Source organism: Convolutriloba macropyga, unplaced genomic scaffold, assembly GCF_964194025.1.
Source record: "Convolutriloba macropyga unplaced genomic scaffold, txConMacr16.3 SCAFFOLD_4737, whole genome shotgun sequence".
Classification (NCBI taxonomy): domain Eukaryota; kingdom Metazoa; phylum Xenacoelomorpha; order Acoela; family Convolutidae; genus Convolutriloba; species Convolutriloba macropyga.
This window is the reverse complement of record NW_027453632.1, coordinates 1-17500: the sequence shown is the minus strand read 5'-3', so window position 1 is coordinate 17500 and position 17500 is coordinate 1. Positions and strand designations below refer to the sequence as shown.

Sequence of the window (17500 nt, the reverse complement as noted above, 5' to 3'; positions counted from 1 at the left end):
AAGTTTTACCTATCTATCTCATGTTAAATGATGAACTCCTTCAAAGAAAAGTGCCATCTGACTAAAAAAGAGAAAACTGAAACTATCCGAATAATTTGGTTTAAAAAAATACAAGCAAACGCTTAGCAGTTTTTGAGAAACAATCCACCTGTTAAATGGAGCAAGATATAAATAAAAATTGTCCTTTCTATTGAATAGTTCAAAAGATGCGCTGGATCACTCAATTATCTCAAAACGCGTTTTTTGTTAGTTATTTTTTCTACAATACAAGATTTACAACACTCTTATGTTTATTATCAAAATCAAATGCTGACGAAGAATGCAAAACGGATAGTGAATCCTTCTTTGAAGTTTCTATTAGCTTTTTAAAGAAGAAAGTCATTTCTTCATGGTGTCATAATTAATTTTTAGCTTCAACCTCATAACGAATAATGTCTATCAAAAGACATAAATGCGAAAACTACAAAATTAGTTGTTATCAGCAGAATATAGAGATTTCAAGGAGAACTCTGACTAGCAGATTGAAAAGAGTGTTGTGGTTGGAAAAATAAAGATTAATTTTACAGGGAAAAATTTTATTGTGAAAAGTATAAAACACACTGAACGCTGCTACCAAATTGTAACTGATTGACTCAGTTGCAATCCCTGCAAATATAGTACGAATCTGCCCAATAAAATCGCCGTCGCTTTATTTGCCGGTAAAAAATGTAAATTTTACTTTAGATAGGCAAATTGTTTTGCAGAGCAATTTTAGTGTCAGAAAAAAATTTGGATTATTTCAAATTGGGTAGATTGGTGGTTTGTAAGTTTTCTAATTGCCATCTGATGCAGAGTTTGTCATCTACCGCAGTTTTTACCCTCGTTTGTGCTAATTTCACAATAACCAAGTTGTAGTACCTAATTTTTCTGTCACCGAAGATTTCTCATTACAGTCCGTTGTCATATAGATATTGGCTCATTTAGTTATACATCTTATTTATATTTTAAGTGTTCGAATTATAAGTGCTCGAAGGTGACAAAAACAAACGCGTGATCAAAATCCGGTTTGAAACGCTCTCACCCAAGTGATAGGACTAAAAAACGGAATTCGTTTGCAAGTTTGAGTAAGTTTATTTGCCTCTTAAATGTGCTAATAGCTACATAGAAATGAACAGTAATGCTTGAAGAAAAATTGCTCTTTCTGGAATTTGCACTCAATAACTCTGAGGCCGTGCACTATTAATTTTTTGCACCACTAGATATAAAGATTTTCGGCTACCGATTCGTTTTTGGCCAATTCCACGGTCCCTGAAATTCGGATGAGACTTAGGATAATGTTTTCACGTTCTTAATTTGAAAGGGACCGATAAGCAAATTTAATATTGATTTTAAAAAATTTAACCCAAAATTTTACTTACTCTTTTTTATTAACTATTATTGCTATTAGTTAATTGCATCAATTGAAGTTAAAATATTAAATTGTACTAACCATTTTGTCGATTAAGCGAATTATCGGCCCATGCACAGCCACAACTGTTTTCAAATTATATCATTTCAGCAAAAAAAATTAACTTTGTGATACATACAATTAAAACACGAGAGCGTTATAAACATTCTTTACCATTTTGTTCACAAAGCTAATTTTGTTAACTTTTGGTGGACTTTGTTTTACACAGATGTAATCTATATGTAAAACTACTCAAAGTTTAAAAAGCTTTGAAGTATTCTTGCGAAGTTACTCTGAAGCTGTTAATACGATGAGTGTTGCTTTTTCTGTGGTAATAAAAAACTGAGTATCTTGTACATGTGATCGCTTCTTACCCTTCACTTGATTTATGGGCTGCTTTGAGGCGTTTCGTAATCTACAATTAATTAAATTTTGTGAACTTTATAATGTTGTATAAAGATGTACGAAATTCTATGTTATGAAAAAAAACTCGAATTAAAAACTTCATTTTTTGTTCCGACCCCTCTTGAGGGGGAAAGAACTATATACTCAAATGGGTTTTTTTGTTCAGTCAATTTTGGCCGATCGATATATTCATCGTAGAGAGTTGAGACTGGTATCATTAGAAAGCTTCTCCAGCGTAGAATATGGAATTTCAAAGATTTTTTTAATTTTCGTATTTTACAGGGAGTTATCGAGGTTTAAATTTTGAGAGAATAGAGTGAATTCCGGGGAGATTTTATTCACATTTTCCGGAATTTTTACTAAACTTCCCAATTTTGCTAAAATTTGTTATACTTTTAGAAAGTGTTGTTGATTTTTATTTGTAAAGACAAAAAAGTATTGTAAGTTTTTTTTATTAATTTTTTTGTCAAAAAAGCTGGCTAATTATTTCAAAATTAAGACTTTTTCATCAAAAACAGCACGAAATAAGTTTCTTTTTAGTCCAGTTTGATTAAATTTACAGGAAGTACAGACCCAAACACCACTAACACAATCTTTGTACACTCAAAAGGGGGCTTGTTCTACTTCAAATTCCGTTGAGAGTGCTCTGTACTTAAAACTTAAACGTTTTTTGCTAAATTTATTCGTTGATTATCAAAAACGCAGACACTTTTTTTGATATTTTAAGTAACAAAATATCATTATCTCTAACATTCGAATAATTAAGTGTTCCCTGTGAACAAACAGGATTAGCAGGGCTAGTTTTGGACCAATCTTGAACTGGTATAATCCAAAAAAAAAATTCGGATGGTAATCAGTCGATCTTTTTTATTTAAAAAATTTGTTCTTTTCTACATTAATTAAATAACAGAACACTTCAAACCAAAACTCACTAATGATAAATCCAATTGGTTTCCGAATTAACTCCACTTTTTTGTATCTAGTTGATTACTTGAAAGCTTATGGCTCGAAAAAGCTTGATTTTGCTGTTCGTCTTGACTCGCTTTCTTAATATTTGCTCATATCATCAATCTATTGCACCATTTTTTCTCTATCTCTGAATTATTCGATTTGGAGGCTATCTTTTTGTTCATACAACAATTTTTTTTTAAATCACTTGAATTTCTGGGTTTTTCTATGTTCCTCATTTGGTAGACAATCATGCCAAAATTGTTGATGAGCGGGGTCGGAACCCTATGTGCAATAGCACATTACCGAGTCGCCTTGTTAATCAAAGGCTTGATATATACTCTTTTAAGAAACTCCATATTGTGAATAAAAAAATCAATGCAACCTCTCAATTTTAAATGATCACAAGCCTAAGCTAGCTAAAATTGATTGCTTTCAAAGTCAGAAATCAGCGTACAGTGAGCATAATGTTGTCGTTTCCTCTTGAATTTTTCTTCAAATTTTCGTTTTTGCCTGCCTGTTTTTGTAGTCGTTTCTGTTGTCCTAAAACTTTTTCTGATTATTGAAAGAATTCATCGACCTCCAATCAAGGATATAAGAGAACGTGTTTAATACTCTCCATTGAAATCAATTGGTTTTAATGGTTTTGATACAACAATTTGTCATTAAATTTCAGTGATTTTTGTTCATAAGTTCATATGTGTTGCTTCTCACAATACCATACCACCCATCACAAAACACAGAAATCACATTCTTTTGAACACATCAGTTTACTAACGTTCAAAAATCAGTATTGATGCCTTCAATCTTTTTAAAAAACCTTGTTTCTGTCTATCATAAATTTTACTTCGGAAAAAAGATTTGTCAAAAATTAGTATCATACCATTTTCGGTCATACAATTTAACGCGTTAAAACCAATAATCCAAAGAAAAGAAAAGAAGAAACGACAACTTGATGCTAACTGTTCGTCAGTTTCTTAGTTTGAAAGCAATCTGTTTTTGCTAGATAAGGCTTGGGATCAAGCTTTTCATTTAAAATTGAAGTGTTGCATCAGTTTTCTTCTCACATTATCGAATTTCATAAAAATATGTATTTGAAGCCTTCGATTTTAAAATGAAGTTTTCATTCGCGTTTTTTTCAAAAAATTGCATTTCGTATTTCTCTATACATCATAATAAATTTCAGAAAAATTAACTAATTTTGGATCACAAAACGCGCTCTTTTTGCCTGATGTAAGTTAAATAAGGATATCGTTCTAACTTGAACAAAAATTGGTGAATTTAAAGCGTTTGTTATGTATCTACGTATCTGACAAAAAATATTTCATATGTAAGCTGTTGAGAACGTTGCCAAACTTTTGTTTACTTATTTATGTTCTCCTAGATTAAGACGTTTATATATAAAAGTAAAAATGTTATCTTTGGAAAGCACTTTAGAATAAGTCACATCAGAGATCAACTTTTATGCGCAATTATAAAATGGTTTGCAAGTTATGTATGACCAGTCAAAAATCTAGTCTGTAGTTTGCAGATAAACTCAAGTGAGATGAAATATATCATCACTCAATTAAAAGACTGTCGAAAAGGAATATCTTTTATTTCAATCTCACATTTATTTACAGCTCAATTTTTTTCAAAGGAAAAATTTTAAGACGCAACACAAATAAATTAGCTGAAATTAGTTTTGTCCACAAAACTCAAAACTCGAAAAAAAAAAACGCAAGACGATAATATTACATTTTTTTGTGATTATCAGACTAATCATCAGAGAACTTCAACTTAGCGTAGAGTTTTTGAAAAAAAAATAGAACACTCTTAGAGACTTAGAGAACACATACTTTTTCATATTACAATTTTCATGATAATCACGCTTATTCGTATTCAAAATGACCAATTCGATAAATTTTTTGCCGAAAAAAATTTTTATATTGCTTTACGTAATTGAAACGAACATAATCTGTAAATCTTTTGATTCTCATTCTCTATTAAAAAGTTTTGTTTTTGTTCTTTATCTTGCTGCATCGCATTAGTTCACCTTCAATTCAAATTGCTTATCGGTTAATCATATGATCAATGTTGCCACGTTTACATTCTTTTACATGAAATTTTTCTGATGAAAACATAAAATAATATACAATTTTTTATCACTTTCCAAGAGTAAAGTGGACTGTTGGACTAAAGGGTCATTATGTATCCATTTTTTTTATGCTCAATGGGCATCTTGAATACATCAGACTTTATCATAGAACTTTTTAGATATAATGAGTTTCACGGTTCAATCCACAAGGAATTTCTGAAGTTGATATTGTGTGGTTTACTATTTTGAAGTGTTTAAATCAAATGTTTTTGTGTATGAATGAGAGGACCGTCTCTCAACTGTTTCGTTTTGATTTCAGAATTTTTCTGCTCAATTGCTTTTTTCTACAGTTCTTTTTTAAAAATTACACTCAGTAGTTTGAATTGGCAACAAAAAACTTCAAAGTTTTTAATTAATAACAGAATACAAATTATCCATTACAATCAACGTTTAGCAAAATTTTGAATATATAAACATGTTGGTGTTGATATATATTATATTTACCTATTTTTTTATGACCGAAACTATTGTTTCTCAAATTGCTACTAATATTAATGCTAGACCTAAGCAAAAATATGAAGCAGAACAGCAGCTCTTGAGGAAATCGATTTACATTAAAGTTTTAACTGGCAAAAACGTTCGCAAAAAAGGAAGGGTTCATTTTTTATGTTTTATATTTTTTGCCTGTTGAAAATGATCGAAGCATTAATTGTTGATCAGCGGAAAGTGCTGGACTTCAGATTTGCAACTTCGATACTCGACAATTACGCAAACGCATCAGTAGCAAAATTACAGGGATCTTGCTTATTACTTGAGATATAAATGATTAAGCCGAATTCGGTTAAGTGGAATACATCAAAATTCCTGAACAAAAACTTTTGAATTTTTGAAGTCCATTAATCTATAGAGAAGAAATTTGAAAATAGCGCAGCAATTTTAGAAATAGCTCCAAAAAGATGACAGAGTATTGGCTGCAAGAGGCCCAAGCATTACGCAGCTTCGAACCAGAATATTAAAAGTCTAGATTGCAGTTATATTATTGCATTTAATAATTAGTTTTTTAACCCTAATGGCAAAGAACCCATCATGGTTACCTCTAAACTTTCAGCTACACTTCTTTAGCTCCCTATTTTACATACTGCCTCAATAAGGTAATCTGTGATTAGCGTGCATTGACAGTATTGAGTACTAAACGCTAGATTATGGACAAAAATAAAGATTGTCCCCAATTTGTTCAATTAAATTGCCTAAATCTTTAATTCCTTCCCATAGACACGAAACTTGATAAACAAACATAATAAAACATGGAAAATTTTGGTTACAAAATTGTTTTGCTATCTTACTTGCTACAGAAACTGTTTCTTAAGTGTCAATATTTATCAAGATCTTAGAAAATGTTGTTTGGCGCCCAAAAATTTTGTTTGGCATCTTTTGTTAAAATTAGCTTGTCAACACCTTACCATGGTGATCCAAGAGATTTTGGCGAGTTGTTTTTCAATTTTTGCAGAAGTTATCGAGATCTTGCATGTCATCTTTGCAAGGAGGTTGCGGAAAAAAACCGAGGAAAAAAAACCTACTTCATTTTAGATAGGAAATAAACCCCCACGGAAACAAACCCCCACTTTTCTATTAAAGGGCTATGCCCATTTAGCGCGTTTGGTCATGCCTCGCGGACGATGGCCATGCCTCAGCGGCCCGCCCGTGGGACTTGATATGAAACTATCACAAACGAACAAATTATCACGACCGAAATTCAATTTTAAAATGGGTTTTTTTTTACCGTGGGGGTTTATCTCCGTGGGGGTTTATTTCCTACAAAAAGTTAAGTGGGTTTTTTTCGTGGGGGTCTATTTCCTAGACCCTTTGCAAGGTGTATCAATTTTGAAATCATGTTTCCTTTCGTATCGAGTTTGTGGTGGGGTCTGCCAGCGCCATTAGCCCTGGTTAGAAAATTGGCCTCCACAAGTTGTAAATTAAGTAAGCAATCATTGCAATTATTAATTTTTATTATTGATAACAACGGTGTATATAAGTAAGTATCTCGGCATATAAGGAAAAGGTTGTGTTGTCTGATATTTTTCCTAGTAATTGTTGCCTCTGAGCAGAGTCACGAGTGCCAACTTGAAGTCCCCGGATACATCGTCCTGAAACAGTCCAAGACAAACAGTTCTGATGTTCGAATACAGTAAACAACGATATTGAACTCTAAGCTTTGTTTCTTTATCGTAATAGACCTTTAACACTTTAAATTAATATCGTGACACTAAGTTGATGCATAACATTTCCAATGCTAAATCGAACGTGCTGCTACTGAGTTTATTTGCAATCCTAAGTGGCGCGGTTGGGGGGGGGGGGGGGGGTAGCATTGTCTTATCATAAGTCAAGGCCTGAAACCTCTTTTGGGGTTCCAGTATGAGTTAAACTTGCGCAAGAACTGGTTTTCCGTTGTTGTTTGTGTATTTTTCAATTGTTGTTGTTTGTAGGTAATGTTGCTTACCTCAATGAACTCCTCAAGGCTCTTGTCGTACTTCTCCTGGAACTTCTCAGCAACAGTTGTCAGATCCTGTCTGCTCCTCGATACCATCAGTCGTACTAGACGCTCCTCGTCAGTTCCCACTCCCTATATTATTGAAACTTAATTACTCAATTTTTTATTTTATTAAAGTTACTCTTTTTGTACTGTTCGTAGACGCCGTAATAATCATTTGAAAATTTTAAAAAGTTTGATATGTAGTCAACCCCTGGACCTAAGCCAACTGAAGTCTCAAATCAGCAAATCAGTGTCATATTTGATCAAATCTTTTTGGCGAATACTTGAGAACTTCCTTGGTCTTGTATCGCTGAAAAGAGCCAGAGTCTAGTCATATTTGAAAGGTAAAAAACTAGCTAAAGGCATATAATGAAATTGATCAAAAAAGGGACAGTGATTCACTGTAACTCATAAGCAAAATTCGCACCAGTTAATTAACCATAGCCTTACCAATACTAACTCAATTTGTTCAAGTACCATCTGATCATCTCGATTATCTTGATAATTCTGTTATCAAGTTATTTTGGCGAAATGAGAGTTATGACGAGTTGAGAAACAAAATCAAAGGTAGCAAAGTTGTAATGACTGCTGAACTCAATATGAAACATCAGCGGACCTATTATTCTATATAAATTTTTCAATTTTTCAAGTATCTTTTCTTCTGATCTATAGAAGATTTAGATGTGTCTATGAGTAAGTCTATGACAGCAAAAGATGGCTCGGATGCGTCTGCCGAAAAATCCACAATCGTCAGTGGCAAAAAAAAGTTAATTGGATTTACTGATTTTGAACCAAAGGAAAACAAAGCCGATAAGTAAGACTGCTGCGATTTTGGAGATGTTTTTATATTGCTAGCTGAATGCTTCTTTGAAATGAAGTTTACATATCACTCAAAAATTATTCTTTTAAAAATGTCATCACAAAAAGTAAGTCTATTTTAAGAGTATCGTGAACAAAAATAAAATAATTGAACCAGACAACCAAAAATAAAAAAACTGCGAGGGAAAAACAAAATTATTCGACTCTTTTTTGAACGCTAATAATTTTAAAATTAGATAATGACTGCTCGCAAAAAGTTTTGTTCTTCAAACAACAATCTGACAACTTGCAGGAACCAACTCGAATAAAACTTGGGGAAAAAAGGAGACTATTACGCTTATATACTGCAAGCTGCACTTTGGTTTTCATCATCCGATAATTTCAGTTGTAAGTTCTTCGGCGAAAGAACCTCTGTTAATTATATAAAGGATTCCAAAGTTTTTGAGAAAAGAATTTTGTCTTTTGATTTTTTGCTGCTTTAATAACCCGTATTCTTCCTGCTTTTATTTTGTTGATTGCTTTTCAAAAAGTAATTTTTGGGTCTCCTTGTCACAAAATTTTCCCATTTTGTTTTCTCAAACTTTATTGCATCGTCTTAGCAATGATAATTCCAACCCTCAATTTTTCAGTTAAATTTATGTTATATGACAAAAACGGAGATCAACAACAAACCATCAAACGGAGATCAACAACATTTAAATCAAACCAAAAACAAGCTGATTAAAAATTTGGGATATTATAGAAATTCCAAATTATCCAAAAAGATTAAAAATGAATTCAATAGTTGACAAAAAAATCAAAGTTTCTGTTTTTCTTAAATTTTTACTGGTATCAAATTGCTCCTCGAGAACAGTAGTTCAATTTGTTTAATTTTTTTTTAGAATTTTTGTCTTCAAAGTCATCTTCTTATAATGGAGCGTCTGCAGTAAAAATGCTACCCAAAAAAATTCTAATATGTGGTTTTATGCAATTCGCTTGTCTTTCTGCATCAAACCTTTGAAGTATGAAGCTTATAAATAAAAGTTGCCTGAAGTAACCCAAAAAAGTAACGTTACATCTCTTTGAATCCTAACCCCTTAAGGTGTAATAAAAATGGGTTTTTACTTCGAAAACTGCTACTTTTTTTAAAGTAAATTCAATTTTTTTTTTACTCATAAATCAAAAGAAAAACAAATACAAACGATGGCAAAAATAACGAAAAACTTTGAATTTCGCAACCATTTTTAAAGCATCAATTCAAAATTATAATGTATACTAAATCAACCTCTGCAAAACTGTCCCATAGGCTAACAGTTCTCATTTAATATAAGTTGTTTGCAATTGTTTAGGAGATGAAAAAATAACGGATTAATGTGGAACCTATAATTGTGTTTTATAAAAAGAATTTAAATTCACAAAGTACGCTATGTCTATTCAATTGAATTATGTCGCAGAAAGATCTCATTTCATTACAAAATTTGTATAACTATCAGACTAGCATCTCTTGGACCCAAAAAACTCAAAATTTAGTTCTTTGCTCGACTTTGAGAGCATTTTGGCTAAATTATATTTATTTGTAGTTTTATCCAGCCTCTTCGTTTCTTCTCTTGTTCGTTTGGAGCAGTGTAAATGCATTCACCGTGCTATATCAGTTCCCATATATTTTATTGTTCCGAACCCACTTGTGGGGGAGGAACTATATACTCAAATGAGTTTTTTTATGTTCAGACAATTTTGGCCGATCGATATATTCATCGTAGAGAAATTTGAGTGGTAGCATTAAAAAGCTCGTCCAGCGTAGAATTCGAAATTAAATAGATTTTTTTTGAATTTTGTATTTTTCGAGGAGTTATCGAGGTTTAAAGTTTTGTGTGAACATGTGGTAGTTTGTTCAGTTTTAGCATTATTTTGTTCAATTTAGCATAATTTTTGTTCAAATTAAGGCTTTTCTTTGAAAATATTATTTCAAAATAACATTTCATGATACAAAGGGAAACAATTTTGTGTTACCAGTAGACCGATAAAAATGCTAGTTCTGGTCTCGTGAGGAAGTTTACTAGAAAAAAAACTCGAATTCATTTTGAGAGCTGTTTTTTTAGAAACCTTTTCTTATTTATTATTGTTTTTTAGTTACACAGAGACTTGTCAGTTTCATATTGAGGTTCCATTAATGACAAACATCATTTACAGTCAAATGATACCCAATGAACAAAAAATACGTTTTCAAGGCATCGCTCATGATTGTTTTTATCTTCGACTCTGAGTTTTAGAAACTTAAAATGAAATTTTAATATTCTTTTAGAGGTTTTACTAAATTTTGGGAGTCCTGTTATATAGAGTTGCCAATTAAAAATCCATCGGTTTTCTTATGATCATTAGGTAAACCTATACAGCGCTTTGAGGTGGAAAGTCTTTAAAAAATTTTTTTTCCAAAATTTTTTTCCGTTACCCGATATTAAACTAATTTTCATGAACAGTAAGTCAATCTCAGTAATGACAGGACCCCCGTCCTTTTTACTGCAACAAAAACTAATCTGGCAAGTGGTTTTATCAACTAACTACTTCTTTTATGACTTCGATAACACGAGTTTTCGTATTTTCAAAAAAAATTGTTTTTTTTTTGTAATTTTGTTTCTTTTAAAATCTTATTTCATTATCTTCGTTGTGGCAGTTACCATTGGCCTAAAAAAGGCGCCTAAGATATCACAGACAAAGTTTTCAGAGATAAAGTTATGGTTTAATTGGCTTCGATACTTTCTTCTCAAATTTCTGCTGCATTATTTTGGTTTTTGCCTGTGTTTGTCGTTGTTTTCATAATCATAGGACTTTTTGTGATGACCTATTGATAACATATTGATGGCAAACATCCATGTCCTCCCTTCCAGGCATATGGTAGAGTATTTTTTTTTACTTCCGTTGAAAGGTCTTCATTAAGATTTTAAAAATAGTTTTTACAACTTTTTTCCGGACATGAACCAATCCTAAATTCATTTTCGTGAACTGTAAAACAGTCCCAGTAATGACAGGACATCTCTTTTTTTACTACAATTAAAATGAATCTGGCTAGTGGTTTTATCTTTCATCTTTTGGTTTTATGACTTCGATGCCACGAGTTTTCTTAATTTTTTAAAATTTTTTGATAGTTTTTTTTGTGATTTTGGTTCACTTTGAAATTATACCACATTATTCCTTTATTGAGAGTTCTCAGTGGCTTAGAAAAAATGTTCAATAGGTCATAGATAGGTTTTTAGAGAAAAATTTGAGACCTATTGATGATGACAAGGATGTTAAAAATGACAAACATCCTTGTCTCTCTATTGAGGCATAACTGTGCGTCTTTATTGACTTCCGGTGAGAGGTATTGAATTTAAACGCTGTTAAGACATTAAAAATTCTTTTTGGACACCAACCATTATCTAACCTACTTTCATGAATTGTAAGTCAGTCTCACTAATGACCGGACCCCTTCCTTTTAACTGCATTTAAAAAATCTGGTAATTTGTTTTATCTGCTTACTAAAGGTTTTATGACTTCGATGCCACGAGTTTTCATAAACTCAAAAAGGTTTACGGATTTTTTTGTAATTTTGGTTCCCTTTGAAACCTTATCTCATTTTCCTAATTTTGATAGTTTCACTTGGCTAATAGAGGACGTCCAATGGATCATAGATAAAATTTTTAGAAAAACGCTTGTGGTTTAAATGGCTTCTTCTCACACTTTCTTCTCACAATTTTCTTCTGAATATTTGATTTTTGCATGTATTTGTTGTTGTTTTCATTATCATAAGACCTATTGTGATGTTCTTTTGATGACTTATAATTGACAAACATCCTTGCTATCTCATTGAGGCGTAAATTAGCTTATTCTTTGTCTTCCGATGAAAGCTTATAAGTTTAACGTTGTTGATATAACCGGTTTCCTCAAAAATTTCGTGGTTTTATTATATTTGTACATATTTGTTGAATTTTTCAAGTCAAATTGTCAAAAAAAAGACCATTGCTGCTAAGCAATTATTTGAGATTATAAATTTTTTACCAAAAAGTTTTTTTATTGTCTTCGACACTTTTCTCGCTCAAATTTTTTTAAATTTCTATTTTTGCCTTTTTAATTCTTCACGTAGTAGCAAAATGCTGACTGGTCTCATAGGCTTCCAATTGAAGATTGAATGAATGATGTTAGTATCATAGTTTAGGATATTGTTCGTTCGCCATTTTTTTTATACATTTCAGTTTTTGTTCTGTTCGTCAGCTTATAATTTATTCACATCATTGAGAGGTTCCAATCTCCTGTTTCCAATCACCAATCCAATTTCCTGTAATTCAAAAACTATTTTTTCATTGATGTCATGTCGTAACTCATGTTTTGTTTGTTGGGCAATATCCATTTTCATAAAATTTTGTGTGTGGTCAATATTTGTGTTTCTTTTTCTCTTCTTTTAGCATATTCGCTGGAAAAATTTTGTTTTTGTTCTTTTTTCTCGTAGCTCTTTTATTGGCAGATTTTGTGAGCGCTGTAATGAGGCATGTTATTATGCGATTCAGTTAGTAGTTCGGTTTTGTAACGATTTTTTTAAAACTCAAACATCTATTTTTAATTATCTCATCATTAGGTTGACAATTAAATCAAAAATGTAGATGAGCTCGGGTCGGAACATCATGTGCGAACGCACATTAACGAGCATCCTTGTTTTAATTTTTTTTCATTCATTTTGTTTAGTTTCTTCTAGTTTCATTGTTTCCTATCTTATTCGTGTAGAGCACTACAGGCATGGTTATTTTGCCGTGCTAAATCAGTGCTCATAAAATTTAACTTTATTAACTCCTCCACTGAGGGTCCTGGTCCCAGAATGAAAAAAGAGGAGGGAAGAATCACAATTATTATACTAGAAATTTTGCAAAGTCTGTTTTCAGCATGAATAGAGATCATTCTTCCACAGAATCTTTGCTATTTGTTATTTTGATAAGAATTGACGTTTAAAGCTCCAGGATCATACTCGTCCACCCAGTTGAAAAACCGATTCAAAATCTTGCTTGAGTCTTGCAATGTGGATATGAGATCTTCCAAGATTCTGGCAAAATGCATTCAAGGAAAAATGGAAGAACAATGCAATCCCTTGCAAGATATTTTGCAAGGTTCTTGCAAGATTTTGACTGTTTACTTTAGTCGGGTGGTGAAAATTCATTGAACTTTGAAGAATTGTAATTCTACAATTATCGTCGCGGAGAACTAAATATGGTGGCCAATTGCCAAGGTAGCAATTTTTTTGGCTAGGTCATATATGAAAGAATATCAGCGATTAAGAAAACTAGTTTCTGAACTGTGATAAAGAAAATAGCATCCACTTTTTGTCTGTTATTATCTTTCATGCTTGAATATAGGTTTCGATTAGTGTCGATTGAGCGAACAAATAGGAATACTATTCTTACTTTGAGTGCAGAGTGGAGTTTTTCTGCAAAGAATGCTTCTCTTCCCTCAAGTGCAGTTATAGCTGAAACATCACATGTCAATTTGACACATAATCAGGTTTTATTGTTAACAAACTTGATATTGGGTACAAAATAAACCTGTAATCAAATGGAAATGCTATGATGATTATAGTAACCAAAACTTATTTTTGGTTCACAAATTCGTTAACATTAGGGTCGGTAACTTTTTATCTATGGGGCTCGGATAGTCGCATGCTGTATCAGCACTATAGTAAGAATGGAGAAAAAAAAATAATAAAAACAGTTGTGAGTTATTATGCAAAGTGCTTTGATACCAGGATATGCTCGTATGCTTTTTACGAGGTGTAGTGTGAATTCGTAATTTTCAATTCTTTAGATTCTTTCAATTTTGCATTTTTTATGTTTATAACGCCCTCATTAGCTTTAAGTCTGTATATTAAAATTTTTCATTTCAAACAATGAAAAAATTGGGACTGGAAAATCTAATATAACTATACCCAATAGAAGTTTTACTGAAAACTTGTCATGCCCACCATGAGCAAATTTTAGACATATTTATCATAAAATATTGGAAGATGGCTCTGGCGGTTCATTCTGGAAGCTTTTCGGGTCTGCTGTCCGCTTCGTTGATTCAGTGACTGTTTTTCTGGCATTAAATATTTTTCTGTTTATGACCTTCAGGTCATGCGAATTTACTAAGACAACTTATTGCGGTTTGGAACATTTAACTATGAAACTGCAGATGTTTCCTATTTTACTCAAAATGACTTAGCTGCTTAAGTCTTTTGTCAAGATTGCTTGGTTTTGCATTTGCTAGGCAATGCATATTTAATATGCGACTAGTTGTATTTCCTAGTAGTGTAACTCTCCATGGTGTTTTTTCAGTATTGAAAAAATTTTGCTTAAAATGATTAGGCATAAAAATGCAGATTGATGAAGAAGTTGTGATAATTTTGAGAGAATTGTCTGAGATTTGAAAAAGATGCTCTCAAAGATTGCGAAAGCAACTCAAACAAATTCAGTGCGAAATTTACATTACTCTTTTTATTGGTAAAAGTTCGTTTTGCTATTTCTTTTTTAAATACTTCTCCCTAATCTGAACAACCAAGTTCAGTAAAACTGAGCGGACAGTTTCCATGCAATTTTAAGAGGGAAATAATATTGTTCCATGTGATTGCCTTAGCAATTAAAAATTATCAATTGTATTCCTTGCAACAACTGGTTAATCAGCTGTCGATTAAATTTTTTGCAAAGCTTCGTTGCCCATTGCGATATGCTACGTAACCATTTTCCCAGTATCCGGAAACCTCAATTTAAAATCGTAAGCAGTTACATTTGTAGACTGATTAAGTAGTTCTGATATTTTTGATAAATGTTTGAAGTATAAAATGAGTCGCTCACAATGGTTGCAGAAGCACTTAAATTTTTTAAAATGATTCATCATCGCAACTGGTTAATCACGGTTTTATTTCAGAATTATCAAGTTGATCAAAATCGTCGTGTCTTCAGTGACGGTTCGGCTTGTTTTTATCGAAATGAAATGGGTACGATCGTCGACTTTTAGTTTAAAACGTTGAAGGAAAACGAATTTTCCTCTGTATGTGCATAAGCAATTGAAAGTTTTCAATTCAACTAATTGCGACAACCGGTTAATTGAGGTTTTGGATACATTGCTTTTGCATTGCCGACTGTTGGATTGGAAATACTCAAGAAAAGGCACCAGACGATATCTCAAACAAAGCAACGATGGAAATTGACATAATGAGTGTATCGGAGTAATAAAAATTAAATCAAAAAATTTTTCTTGAATATCTGGATTGAATAGAAAGCTGAAATTTTAGGCCAATCTTCGAGCAGTGAAAATGGCAGAAAGGCTTGTTGCTCAAAAATTGGCCGGATAAAAAGTCGACATGGCGCTAAAAAGAAAACTGCATGACATTTTCTTTGTCTAAAGTGAGAATCTATGATGACTGAATAAACCAAATTCAATGGTCAAGAAATTGTAGGGAATAAAACAATGTAATTATATACATCAATCATTTTTGTTCAGAATTAGTGAAGCCGCGTCAACCCAGTTGCAAAGTTTTTTTGTGTCATACGGTAAAATAGTACTATTTTCCTCTGACAACAAAAAACGATTCGATAAGATGCGGAAAAAGAACAAAATTTCAAACAAACTTTCACTTTATTTATGCAAAATTAAAAAATTCAACAAAGCGGTTATCTTTATAAAATAACACAAAAGTCTATGATCATAATAATTAAATACGCTATTTGACAATTTTTGGCCCGCTTTAGGGATGTCTTTGCTACTGTCTTCGATTTCACGGTCCCCTTAGGGATCAACAGATTCAAGAATGGTGGGACTCGTTCCTGTATTGTTTTCAGCTCTGACCTCACCAGACGCGTTTTTCAGGATAGCAGTTATCCAGTTACTGCTGTCTTCGAATGTGTCTAAATGTTTGTCAATGCGACACTCAAGGATACTCTCAGCTCAGTTTTTCCAAGTAACACGTTCATCGTACCCAGGGGCCAGTCCACGTTTTTTGTTTCTCTTCGGCGCTGTATTTAACCATAAGTGTGCGCTTCGCGTCTTCTGCCAGGTTAGAAGTATAATTTGCAGCTTTCGAGCTGATGAATGATATTACCTATGCTTTTATCATCAGCGGCCTGAAAAGAGCTGGAACCGTGATTGCGTTTTGTGCAGTGGGGCAGTTTTCTTAGCAGAAATATTCTCATTGGCCTCATTGATTGACCCAGATGGAAGAGACTTCTTTTTCAGGCTCACTTTTTCCGAAATAGTCTTTTACACGTTCTTCGTGGCAGATTCCGAAAGAAAACTGTCATCAGTGCTGTCTTCAATGCCAATTAGTTTATCCAGCCTGTTTTCAGTGGGATCAATATTCAAAATTATAAACGACTTAGCCTGTTCATTGAAATTCAGACAAGCCTTTGCAATTTATTTTGAAGTTGCTTGAATTTCCTTTCCCAGTTCTTCAGTCTCTTGTTTCTTGCTGACTTTGACACCTTCGACTGGTCGTCTATTTCGGCTGTGGAAGTCTCTGACACAGCAAACTTCACTAAATTCTCCAATCTTTGGATTGCGAGTTCAATTTATTTTCCAGCTTTTTCAAACATTTGTCTGAAATGATGCTTCAACAACGTAATTCGTCGACGTAGTCCCGTAAATAATTTAATGGCGACTAAGAAAGCTTATAGATCAATAAGGTCAGACATCAAGCTAGACATCCATTTAAGTACCCGCCAACGTCAGCCAAAAACCAGCTAATCGAACTACTCCTTCAAAACAAGCAACTTTTTAAGCTGTCTTAAGGGTGCACCTTCGTGCTCTTAAGCATGTAACCCTTATAGACTGTCACTCATGTAATAGATCAAACTTGTGGCATTATTTTTGACACTCCGCACAAATCCATCACACACACTTTACAAATGCGGGTTAGCACGCACGCACGCACACACTCGCACACAAACAGATAGATACATACAACTCAATATCTCACTCGCACAATAACACGCACGGATACGCGAACACATACCTATATATATATATATATATATATATATATATATATATTTTTATATATATATATATATTTATTTATATATATATATATATATATATAATATGTATATTTATATATATATTTATATATATATATATATATATATATATATATATATATATATATAGGTATGTGTTTGCGTATCCGTGTGTGTTATTGTGCGTGTGAGATATTGAGTTGTATGTATCTATCTGTTTGTGTGTAAATGCGTGCGTGCTAACCCGCATGTGTAAAGTGTGTGTGATGGATTTGTGCGGAGTGTCAAAAATAACGCCACAATTTTTA

At 32.6% G+C, this 17500-nt stretch overlaps 1 long non-coding RNA gene across 1 annotated transcript; it reads right to left on the bottom strand.

The window, feature by feature from the left end:
• Positions 1 to 6808: 6808 nt before the first annotated feature.
• LOC142358431 (uncharacterized) lies at positions 6809 to 13673 on the bottom strand. The gene is made up of 3 exons (XR_012761817.1): positions 13611 to 13673; positions 7354 to 7476; positions 6809 to 7000 (listed from the first exon to the last, which is right to left on the bottom strand). It is a non-coding gene; the product is annotated as an uncharacterized LOC142358431 (long non-coding RNA).
• Between the last annotated feature and the right edge of the window lie 3827 nt (positions 13674 to 17500).